The sequence below is a fragment of the Thermobia domestica genome, chromosome 10 (genome assembly GCF_964235325.1).
Source record: "Thermobia domestica chromosome 10, izTheDome1.hap1.1, whole genome shotgun sequence".
Taxonomy (NCBI): Eukaryota; Metazoa; Arthropoda; class Insecta; order Zygentoma; family Lepismatidae; genus Thermobia; species Thermobia domestica.
This window is the reverse complement of record NC_137463.1, coordinates 232,805,646-232,822,236: the sequence shown is the minus strand read 5'-3', so window position 1 is coordinate 232,822,236 and position 16,591 is coordinate 232,805,646. Positions and strand designations below refer to the sequence as shown.

Sequence of the window (16,591 nt, the reverse complement as noted above, 5' to 3'; positions counted from 1 at the left end):
ATATTTCTGCCACATTTTGAAAACTTTCAAATAAAGTTTTCAAAATGTGGCAGAAATATCGTTTTTTTTTGTTTTTTTTTTTTTAAAGAAATACTAAACCATGCTAAATAATGACAGAGATTAGACAAAGTTATTTTTATGTACCATCTCAATCAGGGGTGGATCCAGGACCCCTGGGGAGACGGTTAGAAGTGTTGCATTGACGGCGGAGGGGGAGCGATTAAAATGGGGTGCCTGATAATTGAAGGTTCCTTGTAACTCCAGTATAATTCAGACAAAGTCTCTGAATTTCGTAAAAAAGAAAACATACAAAATACATTTTCAGGGTAACTCTTACAGCCATTACGTTATTCTAAGATTAATGTTACTTCTGAAATTGATTAGAGGGAATATGTATTTGAATAACAAAACCACTTTCATAAGTTTTTCAAAGTATAGAGTTTGAAAAGAACGAAGTTTGTCTTCCATTGTTATCTCGTTGCTCAAAGATACCGGTAATTGGCTGGAAATCAGTCGGCCGTTTCTTACATCAATTTATAAAGAAGATAAATGCCAATGTTAGATATGTCAGTTCAGTATTTTTAAAAAAGCCACCCAACCTCTTGCAACCATGCGTAGCGCATTTTAATACTTACACTTGAAATAAAAATACAACTGAATAAAGACGATTGACTTTGCCTTTGAATTTCATATGTGAATAACAATATAGGACTTTTCAGATAGAGGACAGGGAGGAGCAGGTTTTATTAAACAAGACCGTACATCTGATATGTTTGAACTATAGGCAACTTGTGTTTACGGGCTAAACTCAGTCCTCTGAAGTCAATCGACAAATACCTTTGATGTTCAACAGAATAACGTATCAGCATTATTATATACTACAGACACAAATATAACACTAGGCTCCCAAGTTTCAAAATTATATTGTGTGTGAAAACAGTTAGTAGATTTAATTCTTTGTCACCTGATAGCTAAAACCTGAGAGAAATTCAGAGTTAGTCCAGAGGTAATTTCTTTCCTCATAAATAAAATTTATTGTGTGCTGAAGCAATGATACTTACTCTTACACTACCCATATGCTGATGTTTTATCAATACTTTTATTCGAACTCTACCAAAGGGCTGGATTTCTATAATGATCCTAAAAGAAGGGTGCACTGAACCAAATTGTACAAATCAATCCCTAAAGGCAAATTATCCAATCCCATAAATCTTTAAAAACTGAAGGAAAAATTTCTTCACCTCCTTTTCCCCCAAAGGGTTCAGAACAAAAAAATGAAATTTCTTTATTTTAACGTCCCATGATTATGTTGTTTATGCTAGAGGAGACAGATGATTAATGAAAGTGAAGGATTGTAAAATTAAATTTTGTTCTCTCAATGGGAATCAAACCCAGAACCACATACAATAAAAGCACATGCGCTGGCCAATAGACCAGCGGAAAGGACTTTCACAGTTCTCGAGAGGAAACGTTTCGAGATTCCTCTCTGGCTAAAACTCGAAAAAATAATTTATTTGTCAATCGATAAACATACACTTAAACAGCAGCATCATGAGCCTTAACCTTCACTTGATTTAAACTTACAGTTACAGGATATTGCGCAAAACTCTAAGCTATCAACCCAAAATGAATCTTTTAGTCACTGACATTGTCATTCCTGTGTTTAACAGGCTGCTACTGCTTTATAATGAAATCGAATAAAACGTAATCAATTTTTATACAATCTGCTTAATACACGGTAGAAGCTAAATTGCCAACTGTGCTGTGTTGTTCTTAGATTGATAATTTCCATTCATAAATCACTATTCACAATACATCTGCATTACTTCCGGAATGGTTCACTACAATACATACATAAGTTACGCTGTTTTTTATTAAGCGTAAAGAGATTAGACTAAGCATAATATCTAAATTGCAACTTTAAAAAACCGTTGGATACACTGCAAAGTGAAACTCCCCGCTCCCCTGTCCCACCGCGCTTGCCAAGAAACTAATGTAAACACAACAGCAGCGCCATCCTTCCAAAACCGCACAGCTATCCTGGTCAGGTTATACTATTTTATTTATAATTAAATTGTAGCCGTATTATTTTCGTCTCATTCGGGGGGGTACTTTCAGATCTCCGGGGGAAGCTGGCCTTCCCCCCCCCCAAAAAAAACGTGTCTGGAAGAAACACTGCACGCAAGGGAAATGAAATTCCAGATATAGTATACGTAAGACCGTCAGAGTTCTAGAAGGAGCTGGACGCTCATACTTCTAGGGATTATTCATTGAGTATCTACGAACTTAAAAAGGGGGTAACAAACCCACTTTCATTTACTTATCGACTGATACGAAAATAAAAAAGAACGTACCATTCCTCGCCTTTGTTGTTCTTCTTACACTTTGTTTTTCTTCACGTTGAACGCTCTTCAAATGTTCGAGAGCTGTATGCAGTAGTAGCAGGTCTAACGTGATTGCTTAGCAGTTTTTGTTGTAGAAACGGAAGTTTGGGGCTTATTCCGTACAGGTTTGCGTCATTGCGTAGAGGTTTTTGTGAGCTGAACGCAACGGGAAATTTGTTTTTTCTTGTTTACTTTCGTGTTTTTCTTCTTTACTTTCACTTACTGCTAATTTGCATTTTCGGGAATTTTCTTGCGGGCCGTATAACGTCCTGCAGTTGTAGGCAGAGGTTCCGCCTACGTGCGATGGCATTTTTACATGAACCTGGCAACATTTATAAAAGTGCCGAACGAAAATAGAAGGAGAAGAATGGAAGCTGGAGTGGTGAAGACGTACTTTGATGTTAAAAAATATATTTTATTGAAGAAGCTTGACTCAATATTGAAAATACATGAAGCTGCATGAGTTGCCGAAGAAGGGGGAAGCTGCACGAACATGCATTAATGTGGATTGGTAAGTTGTGTTTCGATGCTTTTTTTTTTTTTTTTTTTTTGAGAAAGGAATGTACAACCACGTGTAATTAAAATGCGTGGATCGTGAACCACGTATAAAATTGTTATTTGTTTGTATTTTGGTGCTTTGAAGTCTGTGCGCGTTTTCGCTTGGTACTCCCTCCCTTATTTTTATTGCATTCTTGAAATTGGCCCTTGTACTTAAACTGTTTTTCTAGGACTTTTTTAGTTTTCGAATAATAATGTGCCCTTGTACATATTGTATGAATATATGTGGGAAATTCGAAACACATATCGCATGTCACGTGCACGTGGATGCTTCTTATTGTTGCTCTACGTATCCTCACATTTGCCTTTGTACTTTATAATATCTGCACGTGTAGTGCCCTTGTACTTTATGTATGGCTGTGTGTGTGTGGGGGATTAGGACTTTAACGCATATCGCATGTCTTGTGCTCCAGGATACTTCTTACTCTTGCATTACGTAGGGAAATGGTATTTCATGTCGAAGTGGTAATAGAACACAGAAGAAACGCAGATCAGGGTGTATTCACACTTTATATTGGAGTGTGAATACAACATGATCTGGGTTTCCTCTGTGTTCTGTTACCACTTGCACATGAAATAACATCATTTCCCTACTTAAGAAGTATCCTGGAACACCGAAAACAAGGGCGGTCTCATGTATACTATTATCGAAATTCCTTCTAGCGGCAAGGAGCATGTGAAATTTGCAATTTCGTTAACATAGGGCACTAAAAGGGTTCACTCCAGGAAGCGGTTGTATCAAATAGAAAATTTACAAGTAGAGTACGATTTGAAACGTTTTTCGTAAAGGAATAAGCGTCTACATAAATAATTATTATAAGTGCACAGCACATTGAAACGAATTTTGAGTAATGATGGAATATGTTGTGTTCTTCCACTATCCTCGTTTATGCGTATACCTCCCGTCGCTGATGCGCCTGCTGCCTACGGATCTCTTGCTGTTCTGGCCACCGGTGCAGTTTTACTATATGGATCCACAGATTGTACAAGGCCCCCCAAAATTTAGGAGTCTAATTTTTCCATTTTGTCTAGAACAAAACCCAACGAACCCCTGCGGGGCTTCTAACCCGTTTCTACTTCTACTGCTACCACTACTTCTACTATTATTTATACTATGGATCCATGTAGTAAAACTGCACGCTGACCAGCCTGTTGCGGTCGTCCCCTGACTCGGTTATGGAGCGTTTACACTTTGTCGATTTGCGTTCGATTCAGTTGAATTGGCGTCACTTTCAACTTAATCGACCGTGTAAACGGGACTTCAACTTAATCGCTTGTTGATCGAAGGCGACTAATCGACTGGAAACTGAATTGAAAGACGTTCTATTTTCTGTGGTTAAAATAATTGAACACATCCATCGATCTGATTCGTCCTAGTTGCTTCGATTTAGTGGCAAATGCAGCGAGTCGATTTAGTCGTGCGACTAAATCGACCAAGTGTAAACGCCCCATTAGATAGTATTAGTACTTTATAGTGGGCTCCTAGCTCAAGTTGGTTAGTATTTTACGCACTGTAGTTTTTATGCCAAATGTCCACACTGTATTTACTGAGCCCTCCCGAGTCAATCTGAAAGTAGTAATGCGTCTCCTCATTTAGTGCATGCTCTGCCACAATAAATACAAAGTTCGAAACTAACCTGAAAATGTAAGAAATGTGTCATCGTTTGGTAGAACCGCCTGCTCGAGTAATGCCCAATAATAAATAATATATACAAACCTGCATCTTCTTTTTCGTCTTCTTCTTCTATTTCTTCTTCTTCTGCGAACGCTAATTAATAAGTATAAAAAAACTCCTACGGAAATTATAGACGGTGAAATCCAAAGAAACAGATTATGATATGAGATGAATCTATAGAGATGCTTATAAGATGCAAAATGACTTAGATCATTGTAATAATAATAATAACAGGGGCGGATCCAGATTAGTGATGGGTAGATTCTAGGGGTGTTCGGAATTCGATTTCGTATTCCGGAATTCGGAATTCATCTAATTCCGGAATGTTTCGGAATTCCGGAACGTTTCGAAATTCCGGAATGTTCCGAAAATCCGGAACGTTTCGAAATTCCGGAATATTCCGAAATTCCGGAACGTTTCGAAATTCCGGAATTTTCTGAAATTCCGGAACGTTTCGAAGTTCCGGAATGTTCCGCAAATTCCGTAACATTCCAAAAGTTTGGAATTGTGGAATGCTCAAAAGTATGAATTTCGGAACTGTTTTCAAGACTGAAATTTTGAAGCTCACTGTTGATTCTGGAATCGTAATATTAATATTAGTTCGAAGTTTGAATATAAAAGTTCGAAACAGTTTTGAGGCAATGGTTCTCAAACATTATTACAAGGCTTTAATCCCACAAATTTACTCGCAAATACTTTCTCGTTTTCACTTTGGTATCTATGGAATATAGTAGAAACATGTCTTAAACAGTTATGCATTCTCGTATTTACAATTATTGGAATAAAGTACAGCATTTTATCTTTATCTTTTACATTTTTTTTCAATCATTGCCATTTTGTATTTTGAAGTACCAAGGAAACAATTTACATGTTTGGCATTATAATTCCAAAATATTTGTTTTACTATTAAGCAAACAATACAAGAGCACACGAAACATTTGTAGTCATGTCATTTGGAATTATATTAATGAACTTTTAATCTAAAGTACAAGGAGTACACATGAGTAATACATAATTGTGAAAATTTTGACAACTGAAACCCTGAAATGGTACAACTGATGCTACCTGAGACGTCATCAAATAATGCAACAAAAATGTAAATGTAAATTACTATTGAAAGAAAAAGCAAAATTTCTGTGCTACAAAATAATACTATTAGAGAACAATGATGTGGATAAAATATTATAAGAGCATGTATTAAATGTCAATTTTCATATAAATGCCCAGATGATTTTTTTTTAAAATTAGGGGAAAGTAGACTTTAGACGATATTAAACAAGGCAATTTTGTATGCAAAATTAGGAGACATGCATTCAAATTATTTCCTGTAATAAAAATTAGAATTCAACTTTCCATGGTAGATTGCACATGTTCTATCTCCGAACAAGGTGAAATACGTGCAATTTACTATGGAAAGTTGAATGTTAATTATTATTACACGAAATAATTTGAACGCATGACTCTTAGCATGCAAGATTGCATAGAAAATTGCATCGCATAAAATGGGCTTTAGGGACTTTTAGCTTAACAAACTTCTTTTATCTCATTGATCTTTTTTATCTGATTTATTTGAGAAATCAGGAGAAAGAAAGTTTTCGCCAACTTTTCTACTCAAGGAAAGTAAGACATCAATTTTTGTAAAGATCAATTTACGCGAAGTACGAATAGTTTTTGATACAAATTAATTTTTTCGTAAGAAATATGAACATTAGGCTAATACTTTTAATGTGAATATTAACATTTACGAAATGATTTCTTTCATTTTTAACTTTTACCATCGCTATTCACAATTTCGGGTATACTAATTGAACATTTACCTTTCTTGTTGTTAGTTAGTCATTGGTGCAGACCCTTTCATCTGAATGCATAACTACCCTTCATATTGCAGCTTTGTATGAAAATGTACATATTCTGTTGGCTTGTATCAATGTAATTGTTTAAAGAAAGTAACATGCTTTTACATCAAAATTTCACAACATTGATAATATATTGGTGATTAATACAATTTCTCAACAAACCAATTTTAAATGTTTTTCACTCACACAATTCATTTATCACCTTGCATAAAATTTTGATTAGTAGAGTTAGAACTAATCTTCATACGTAGGTTCCAATGCTTAGTATTTAACTGATAGACACTTTTATTTAGTTAGTTATTCAAATAAGTGTCGCAGGACAAGAAGAGTAGCGCGTACATGTGAATAATTATAAGATATTATGTAAAGTTTGCACCTCTATTCGATTTACTCTCGTTGTACATTTTGACAAGATATGCAAATAATGCTTGATAAAGCTTTCATTTAAAAAAACAGCAGTAGCATCATGATTATAGAAGTTACAAAAAACATTAAACAGTAGTCCCTTGTTCTAAGAAATTTTTTGCTGATTGCAGCATGCAGTATACTAAATACAATACAAGCGATGCATTAATAATTTTAGCTTTGCGTGATTTGAACCTGAAATATGAAATACTGATTCTAGTTTCCAAAAAGTTCATGTAACATCAGTAATGCATATTTTTATATAATACGGACAGCAGCATAATAATTGAACATTTTTATTTCAGACTATCCTATCCCTTTAATTACTGAAAATCGTATTTTCTTTTAAATGATTCTCTGCCCCTCCTTCAGGTACTTATACTTAACAATGGCCATACATCAAAAGATATGCAGTTCAATTTCTTGTTAGGGTTGCCTCGTATAAATGGAAAAGGTAGTCGGTATTCATTTAAAAAAGAATATAGAAAGTGGTTTATAAAAAAGGTGTTTCTCGGAAGATAAACCAAACTAAAGGGAAGAACTAGCTCGAATTTCTATGTTCCGATTTCTGCAACAAAATCACGGAATTTACACTGAATCACTTATGATTGAGACTTTATGGATAAACAGACAAAGTTTCAAATCTTATGCGCAATCGTTCACAGTGAACGGATCTAGAGAATGAAACAAACCAGTTGCCGTGGACCAAAACTCTTTCCTTCAGCACAGCGGAATCAATATCCAGTTTCAAAGCTAAGCTTTGCGCACACCTCTCAGTTCGGGGTAACAGCAAAAATTATTTTTTCAATAAGAAGTTCCGGAATGTTTCGAAATTCCGGAATGTTCCGAAATTCCGGAATGTTTCGAAATTCCGGAATGTTTCGAAATTCCGGGACGTTCCGAAATTCCGGAATGTCTTGAAACTGTGTTCCGATTCCGGAATTGGAATTTCCGTTCCGAAAAATTCCGGAATTCCGGAATTAGGAACAGCCCTAGTAGATTCCCGGGGATTCTCCGTCTTCTTCTTCTATTTCTTCTTCTTCTGCGAACGCTAATTAATAAGTTTAAAAAACTCCTACGGAAATTATAGACGGTGAAATCCAAAGAAACAAATTATGATATGAGATGAATCTAGCTTATAAGATGCAAAATGACTTAGATCATTGTAATAATAATAATAACAGGGGCGGATCCAGATTAGTGATGGGTAAATTCCCGGGAAGATATTTTTCGGGAATATTCCCGGGAAGATTCCCAAAATGGGAATTTATGTTTAATCGGAAATAAAATTGTCTTCTATTGCTATGTTAAGATTTCAAAGTTGAATTAATTTTTATATCATAGCATATTATTACTGTCGTCCATGTATATTCTGAACGGTACTATGTTACTTTATTAACTCTTTATTATATTTAGAGAGTACGCATAAATGTATATTTATTTACAATATGTTCTTTCAATTAAAGATGTGTGAAAAATTATATAGTAAATTACATAGTAACAGTTTAAATTTATATGTAAGTGGATCAGTGTTGAATTCAGACATTTTCACCCGGGGGGGAATGTTAACTCCTCGGGGGAGGGTTGTTTTTCTGTATTTTTGCAAGAAAGCAGCATATTTAACAATTCCATTCATATCCACATCTTACCTAATATTGAGACTAATTCAGGGTGCGAATTGGCGGGGGGGGGGGGGTTGCCAGGGATTTTCCCCTCTGACAAAAATCTTTCCCACCCTGGAGAAGAAAAATTTTATCCCTGGCAGGGATAACTTTTTCCCCCTCTGGAGTATTTTTAAGTGGACATAAAGATAAGTAGGTCTACTTTGCGTAGCTAACCTAAATATTACTTGAGTGAAAATTTATGAAAGATCTCACATCTCAACTGTTTTGTACTTGTTAGTGTATATATATGGGGGGGAGGACTGGGTGCGCATATGGGTGAAATTATCCCCCCTTGGGAAAATTTTTCAATTCGCACACTGGACTAATTGCTGCTAAATATTCAATGAGAGATTATAATTTAAAAAAAAACAATCGTTTAATTTTATCTAAAACATTAAAGACTGGCAAAAATATTTTACACTAAACTTTAACTGCTATTTACAGTAGCTATTTTTGTTATTATTTCCTATATTCAGAAGTTACTGTTTGTTACCAATATAGAAGTTTTTAAAAAGATTTAAATTAACTGAAATATTTTTTGTCCTAAAACAAACATACATAGGAATATCTTAACAAAAAGTTATCACCCTTTCTCATACTTCTGATTCTAAATCAAGCATATTAGCCTCGGTTTCTTCACTGCATCAATAGTTTAGTTTACGAAATCTTCAGTAGGATTAGTGCCGTGTCGTGGAAAATCAGCGCTTTGCGCGAGAGTATACGATGGCACCCGTATATATGAGTGAGGTCCACAGACCAGCCGTGAAACATGAGAAAATTTTAAAAAGTAAACCCTGCTTTTCCTTGATTTTGAGCACTTTTCATTACTTTTTTCCTTTCATTTTATATATGTGCACGTGTTTCATTCTTGTTTTTCTTTTCTCCTTTTCTTTTCTGTTTCCCTCCCGAATTTTACAGCCCCATTATTTCATTACTTCGGCGCCCGGGGCCGTCGCCCCGCTTGCCCCTCCCCCATGGCACGGCACTGAGCAGGATCTTCATCACCTTCAATAGCAATCTTTTACTCATATAGTACTATCATATTGATAAATTCTCTATAAATCTCTAACCAAGGAGGGATAACTGTTCCTTCCTGATCCCTCTAAATGACGCACTCTGAATCTCACCCTTTAACTGAATTATTTTTAATTAAAGAAAAGTGTGTTTACTTTAACAATTGTAAAAACATTTACGTCTGTTACTTCCGATGGGAGAAATGGGATTTAGGCGCTCTATTTCAAATAATGCAAGAACTGTACATTTTCAAGAACTGAAGTCTGCTGACATCACAGATCATATGGAATGATCGAAAGATCTTCCCTATCTTTCCTTTCCTATCTCAATCTGTGCTAGTGCTACCTACTAATATATAATATAGGGCGAGAGTATAGTACCTACTAAAATACAAACCTTTCTTCAACAGTTAACAATTTCATGTTCTGCCAAACTCGGGTGTTCTCTCTTAGATGTTACATGTTTAATATTTATATAGAATGGTTCTGCGTCATTTATATGTATATTGAGAGATCGGATTTCGTCTGCACGTACACGGAAAGAAAGCAAATAATTGGGTGAAGTAATTTCTACATTTTGTGACCGAAATTTTTTGAGTTTCTCCGGGGGGGGGAATGAATTTTCTTCGGGGGGAGATTCCCCCCCCGGGCTACCCCCTGAATTCAACCCTGAAGTGGATTTGCTCAACTTGACTCTATTACTGATATTATAAACACATTGGGCTTTATGCAGTCATTTTGAAGCGTGATTAGTACCATATTAAAGAGTTCGACTAACATGTGTTCCCTGCAGTAGTCAAGCCTTTAGTATGACTCTAATCAAACTTCAAAACGACTCTGCATAAGGTTAATTAATTTATATATGTTATAATCTAATTAGATTGTTTAAATGCTAGAAGATACATGTCTCACCAATTTATCAACATTTGCGCTTACATATTTATGTTCACAAAATTTTCAAGATACTTACTTATCTTTATATTTTAGCACGTAACGTTGCCATACACGATCTTTCATTCTACCTATTTGTCGAAATTTCATACGTTAATTCACATGTGAAAGAAGTCCGAGCACTTCTTCAGAAATTCGAGTCAGAGAGAGGAGACAGACCGACGTCTATTACTAATGGTGGTTCAGGGTTTATTAATAGTACTTCATCTCTATTTCTACATAATTCTAAATTACTTTACAAAATGGTTCCTTTTCATCACTTGTAAATTAGTACTTTGCTAATTTTGGCTGTTCTTTAGCATTGCAGGCCAGCTTTTGCACCTACTTTTTTGCGATATTCTATTCCGATGCGGTTGTTTTATGGTTTCATACGTTAAATTACGTTACCAACATTAAATTCAGAGAGCGTTGGAGAGCGAGCGTTAGCGAAAGAAGGCGGGTTAGAGCCCCGCATGGCACGTTGTTTTCTATCTTCGTTGCCAACAATTCACTTTCTTTTCTCACATAAATCACTTCCACTTACCTTTCCGTTTTGTAATTACCCTACTGTCCTAAAAAAATGTTTTCGATACTTTCTTGACTACTTGAAGATCACTATCAACTCATTTCTTCCGTAAATCATTCTACTTTTTGCTAGCTTTGGCCCCCAATTCTAAACAAATACCGTCAAATAATTTTAACTTTTTAACCTCCAAATTCTTTAAAACCTAGAAATAAATCATAATATATTAAAATAAAATAATTAGTCATATGATTCTTAAAATTTGGAAGATAAAGTAAAGAAATTGAAATAAATTCCTTCCCGGGAATTTATAGGCCAGGGAAAAAACCCGGGACTAATCCCATTTTTAAATTCCTTCCCACCGGGAATATTCCCACTGCCCATCACTAATCCAGATCTGACTTCTGCGGGGCGGTGGGTTGTCATATTGCTACTTTTAAGAGCTCCAAACTTTGGGATGGGTTTTATTTATACATATAAAATAAGAAAGTTTCTTCTTTTGGGGGGGGGCGATCAACCCGATCGCCTCCCCTGGATCCGCCCCTGAATAATAATAATAATAATAATAATAATAATAATAATAATAATAATAATAATAATAATAATAATAATAATAATAATAATAGGCATTAAGAACAGGTGGAGATAAGGGGAAATTAACAAATCTACATTAAATGGACCAGAACCGTGAAATTTATGAAGAATGGCGAGAAATGGCTGGCGATATTGTTGGTAGAGAGGACAAGAGAAAATGATATGATTGATGGAGCCAGTATCGAGACCACAGTTACAAAGTGGAGTAGCGCGTTTTCGGAGAAGATATAAACGTTGGGGAGTATACAAAATGTGAAATCTGTTTCGGAGAAGAAATTGGAGGCAGGAGGGAGAGAGTTTAAGATGAATGAACCAAGAGTCTTATTCATACGCACGTAATCGTGCAATATGTGACTAAAAAGACGAAATAAATAAATAAAATGAATAAATGAATGATGGAGAACGGAAAGAACAGGGATGATACCAGTACCAACGTGCCTTTGTACATGAGGCATTATAAGCAGTACAGCGTAGATAATGAAGATTAGGAAGTAGTCAAAAAAAAGGTCAATAAGCGAGACTAAAAGGACAATACGAGGGAAGTGCAGGGCTCCGAAACGTTCTGCGGCATCAGCTAGAGAATTCCTGAGGATGCCTACACAGGCCCGTAGCCAGCCCAAAAATGTAGGGGAGACTGGCTAAAGTTGGGGGGCCGATCGAACAATGTTATAGTTCATCACATATTAGAGTTCGTTTGTAAGCCTACCGTGAAAATTTTAGGGGGAGCAGCAAAAAATTAGGGGGCCGGCACCTCTAGAGTTGCAAATAAGGCAAAAGCTTTAGTGAGAAAAGTAGTGACATAATGGGGGCAGTTTAAAGCTGAAACATTGCTGGAAAGAGGAAGGCTGATCCCAAATGCAAACCCTCGCCAGAACCGTCGCAGTACAAATGCATAGTATCCTGAGAGAGGAGGAGGAATGGAAGAGGAGAAACGATGTTGGTAAGAGACGGGATTGGAAAGGTGGGCAGGAGGGTATTTGGGGAAAATGATAAAAAGGATTGGGAAGAAACAGGATAGTCATGGAAGTAGCAAGGGAGAGTATACATGCGCTGGATATGTAACAAATCTGGTGTAAGGTCTAGGTAACTGGTGTATATGAAAGGGAGAGATGCGAGATATGAAGAATGCTTGCGGCCTGTATGAAGGTGTCGGAGCAGAGTGAGTTTAGGGAGGAGAGAGGGTCGGGTAAATTGGGAACGTTGAAGACAGAATTTGTCTGAGAGGGCGTTTCAAGTGAATTACTAAGGGTGGAACTCGGGTCTCAGAATAAAGCGCAGTAGCAGCAGTGGTAAAGGAAGGCTAAGAGTACGGCAGAGAGTGGTGTATTTAAGGGATTGGAATTTTTGAAATACCCTAGAAGGAGAAGGAGATAGAAAAAACACTATACGTTAAAATAGGTAAGTAAACCTGTTTATATAACAGAAGTAGGATACGGAAATCTGTAGACCAAGTAGTAGTGGAAATGCGGCAGATTAAACGTAAGCAGGAGGAAGAAGGATGGTCAGGTTGGCCGCACGTAGGGACCGCGCCAAGGTTGGACGACGACAAGCCTGGACACTTTTTGTGTCGAAGCTTGTCGTTGGCCAACCTTGTCGTCAGCGACCCAAAATGAAATATGTCAAAGCATCTCGGGGTCGATCCCGACAAGCCTGGACACCTTCAGGAATGTATCCAGGCTTGTCGTCGTCCAACCTTGTCGTCAGCGACCCAAAATGAGATATGTCCAGGCTTGTCGGGATCGGCCACGACAAGCTTGGACACCCCAGGAATGTGTCCAGGCTTGTCGTCGTCCAACCTTGTCGTCAACGACCCAAAATGAGATGTGTCCAGGCTTGCCGGGATCGACCGCGACAAACCTGGACACTTGAGGAATGTGTCCAGGCTTGTCGTCCATGACCCAATTTGAAATGTCTATTCCAACAAACTCTACCAGTTAAGGCGTTTCCAATTCATACATACATGCCCTTCAATATAGAGTTGCATGGCTCGCATCTATATCGCTATTGGCTAATTCTCACCAGTAAGCTACTGCCCTCTACTAGACGATTTTCGAATTATTTTAAATTTATTTATCTTTTATTAAAAGAGATTATTATTATTTACAAAATTTTCGTTTTACATAAAAAATTACAAGCAGTATTTAGCATTCGTTGCAAAATTTCCGCCAAAAAATCATGGTAAGTACGGACCGTGCGACTCTGCCGTGAAAGCCACGTTTTCATGCACCGTTGACTCTAGGGGCGCGTTCTTAAACATCGATCAGGTTAAATGCTTTCTTTGATCAGGTTAAATGTCTAGTGTTATGAAATTCTTTTCGTGAAAACGCTTATTTCGTTACGGGAGGTGAATCAAGTATTAGCGTGAGTAGGTGATGAACAATTATGGAAGTGAGTTATTTGGGGAGATCATCTGGTGAGCAATCGTAAGCAAATTAAGTATATCTGGTTTCTGGAAGACTATCTGATAGAACAAGGAATATCTAAAAAAAATCATGATCTATGACCATGTAGAGCATTTTTGTTTGCGTGCCTCTTAGTAGGATGTCCAAAAGCTGAGAATGGGGTTCGTCTTAAAGAGGGCCGTACACAGGATTTGTTTGAGGAGGGTATAGGCCATATCTAGAATATTTTGAGGAGGGTATAGACCATATTTAGGATATTTTCATAGGTGCATCACTGTATTTTATTTAAACCAGTAACTACAATAAAGGAAACTAACAGTGTCATAGCAGCATTAGGCTGGGACAACAAGTATTTGTGCTAATCTTGATGTTATTTTCGGACTATGAGAACATGAGCAATTTTGAAATATAAACCAAGAATATTCCAATATCGCACAGTGTGTTTTTCTACGGACGCCATTTCGATGGAGAACAATGTTACAAGAAAGTGTGGGTTTCCAAACTGCAATGTTAGAATTGAATCAATCGTTTGAACTATACAGATGTAATCTTGAATGGTAGAGAAAATTATGTGTGGAACTCTCTTGCTTGACATCAGTGTATGGAAGAGTGGATAGTTTTATGACTCTAATCCAAGGAAAATGAGACAGACGGGCAGCTAAATGCTGATACTTGCTTTTCGTACAAGTGTTACAGATTTGATCTGAAGAGTCTGCATTAATACCAAGCTTCTTTCTTGTTCCCCCTGGCCTATCGCATTCTTCAGTTAGTGCGTAGTCTCACCCATTCTACTTCTCTTTAATTCCATCTTTTTAATATTGCTGTTACAGCACTTAATTTCTTCTCCTCTCCTTCATTATGTATTTTGTCTGATAATTTACCTTTCTCTCTATGCCCACATTTCGAAAGTTTCCAAACAGATTTCATTATCTGTTCCTGTAGGTCCGGATTTCCCAATAGGCCTACTAAGCCCGGGTCTAGGAACTAAACGTTCTGAGATGCGCACGGACAAAAATTGTATTAGAAACCGCCAGAGTGATCATAGTTTAGTTTTATATCCTTGTTTTCGAAAAATAGGAGAATGTACTAACAACTTTTGATCAAGATATCTTGCAAATCAAATGCGTAACATTGCATTTTCTTAGGTGATCGCGTGTGAAAGTGAACATGATTTAAAGCATAAATTGAAAGCATGTAGAAAACCGTCGCCATTCTACATTTCAGACGCGAAAAATCAATGAATACGTTAGTTGGAAATTGATTCTATTTTAAATTGGAAATCCAAAAAGTTCACCACGTAATACAATCACAAACACTAGAGGAGAACACGTTTAAAGTTTCTGCGATTGCTTTTCATGGCGAATAGCCGCAGTCTTAGCGTTCTCTTTTGTATTAAATCCATGTGTGGTTAATTGTGACTAGGTGCTGCGTTAAAGCCTGACGGACCCGCTCAGTTCGGCAGCACCGTTTCAGCTCGGCGCTTATGTTAATCAAATGGGATGTGTGCCCTTCTACATAAAATTTTCGCCGAACTGAGCTGGTGCCGAAACGGTGTCGTCGAAACGTAGCGGGCCCAAATCCTGATGGCTTGAATATGTTTGAACCCTATGCATTTTTGGGTTTTAATCCTCGTTTTTTTTTAAAAAAAAAATTTAAACCGGGTTTTTATTTTTTAGTATTGATATATGATATTGTAATTGAATAATCATGTCTGTGGTATTTCTTACGATTTTTATGAATATCACGGTGGTATAAAAATAACACTGCAGTATAATCAGAGAGAACAGTTGCCATAGTACATTGATAACACTAACTGCCCTTGTACACCCGTACAAGTGAATAAACAGTTGTATTTGTCAGATCATTTAATTTAGAAAACGAACATCTGGTTGCTTAGTGGATTAATACCAAGGTTCTTCGTGGCCTTTCGTATTCACCCACCAAGTGACCACAAGTGATGGTTAGTTGTCCAATATTGAAGGATATGACGAACACAACTATATATCCATTTATTTATTCATTTATTTGACGAGTGTACATTTAATAAAATCCCACGTCTGAGTTTAAAAACCCGGTTTAAAACTTTGGATTTGAAGCCAAAAAATTAAATTTTTTTTCCACCACTGGTTGTGACTAGTGATGGGGAAAATTTCGGGTTTTTACCTTTTGGGTTTTACCCGGGTTTAAACCCAGAGATGGGTTTTTATCAAATGTACAAAGGGTAGGTGGAGTTACCAATGTACAAGGGCAACGCTACTCGTAATATATAGTGTAGTGTTAGTTTTATTTATACCACATTAATGTTTCATTATATCATGTAAACTGTTGTAAGAACCAGCACAGACATTTACTATAAAATTATTGAAATACATGCAACATCTATACTGAAAAAGAAAAACCCGGGTTAAAACCCAAAAATGACGACGGATAATGACGATTGGGTTTTAATCCAGTGCCCATCTCTAATTCTGACTAGTGCCTTTCTCCAATAACTTTTAACATGTATTATGGTAAAATAATAATAATTATTATTATATTTAAAGAAAAAAATTAAGTTAGTTCACTAATCACTGATCAAGATTTTGTG

The 16,591-nt window shown here is 36.6% G+C and overlaps 1 protein-coding gene across 6 annotated transcripts in view; it reads right to left on the bottom strand.

The window, feature by feature from the left end:
• Positions 1-4,796, bottom strand: part of LOC145663073 (uncharacterized) — a 31,204-nt gene extending 26,408 nt beyond the window's left edge. The window contains exon 1 of one of the 6 annotated variants that reach the window (XM_081729269.1): positions 4,660-4,796. The gene's annotated coding sequence lies outside the window, so the exon portion shown is untranslated. Of the gene's footprint in view, positions 1-2,354; positions 2,828-3,841; positions 4,157-4,454 lie in introns of those variants that run through there. The other 5 variants (XM_081729265.1, XM_081729270.1, XM_081729267.1 and 2 more) reach the window with 5 other exon arrangements.
• Positions 4,797-16,591: the final 11,795 nt, after the last annotated feature.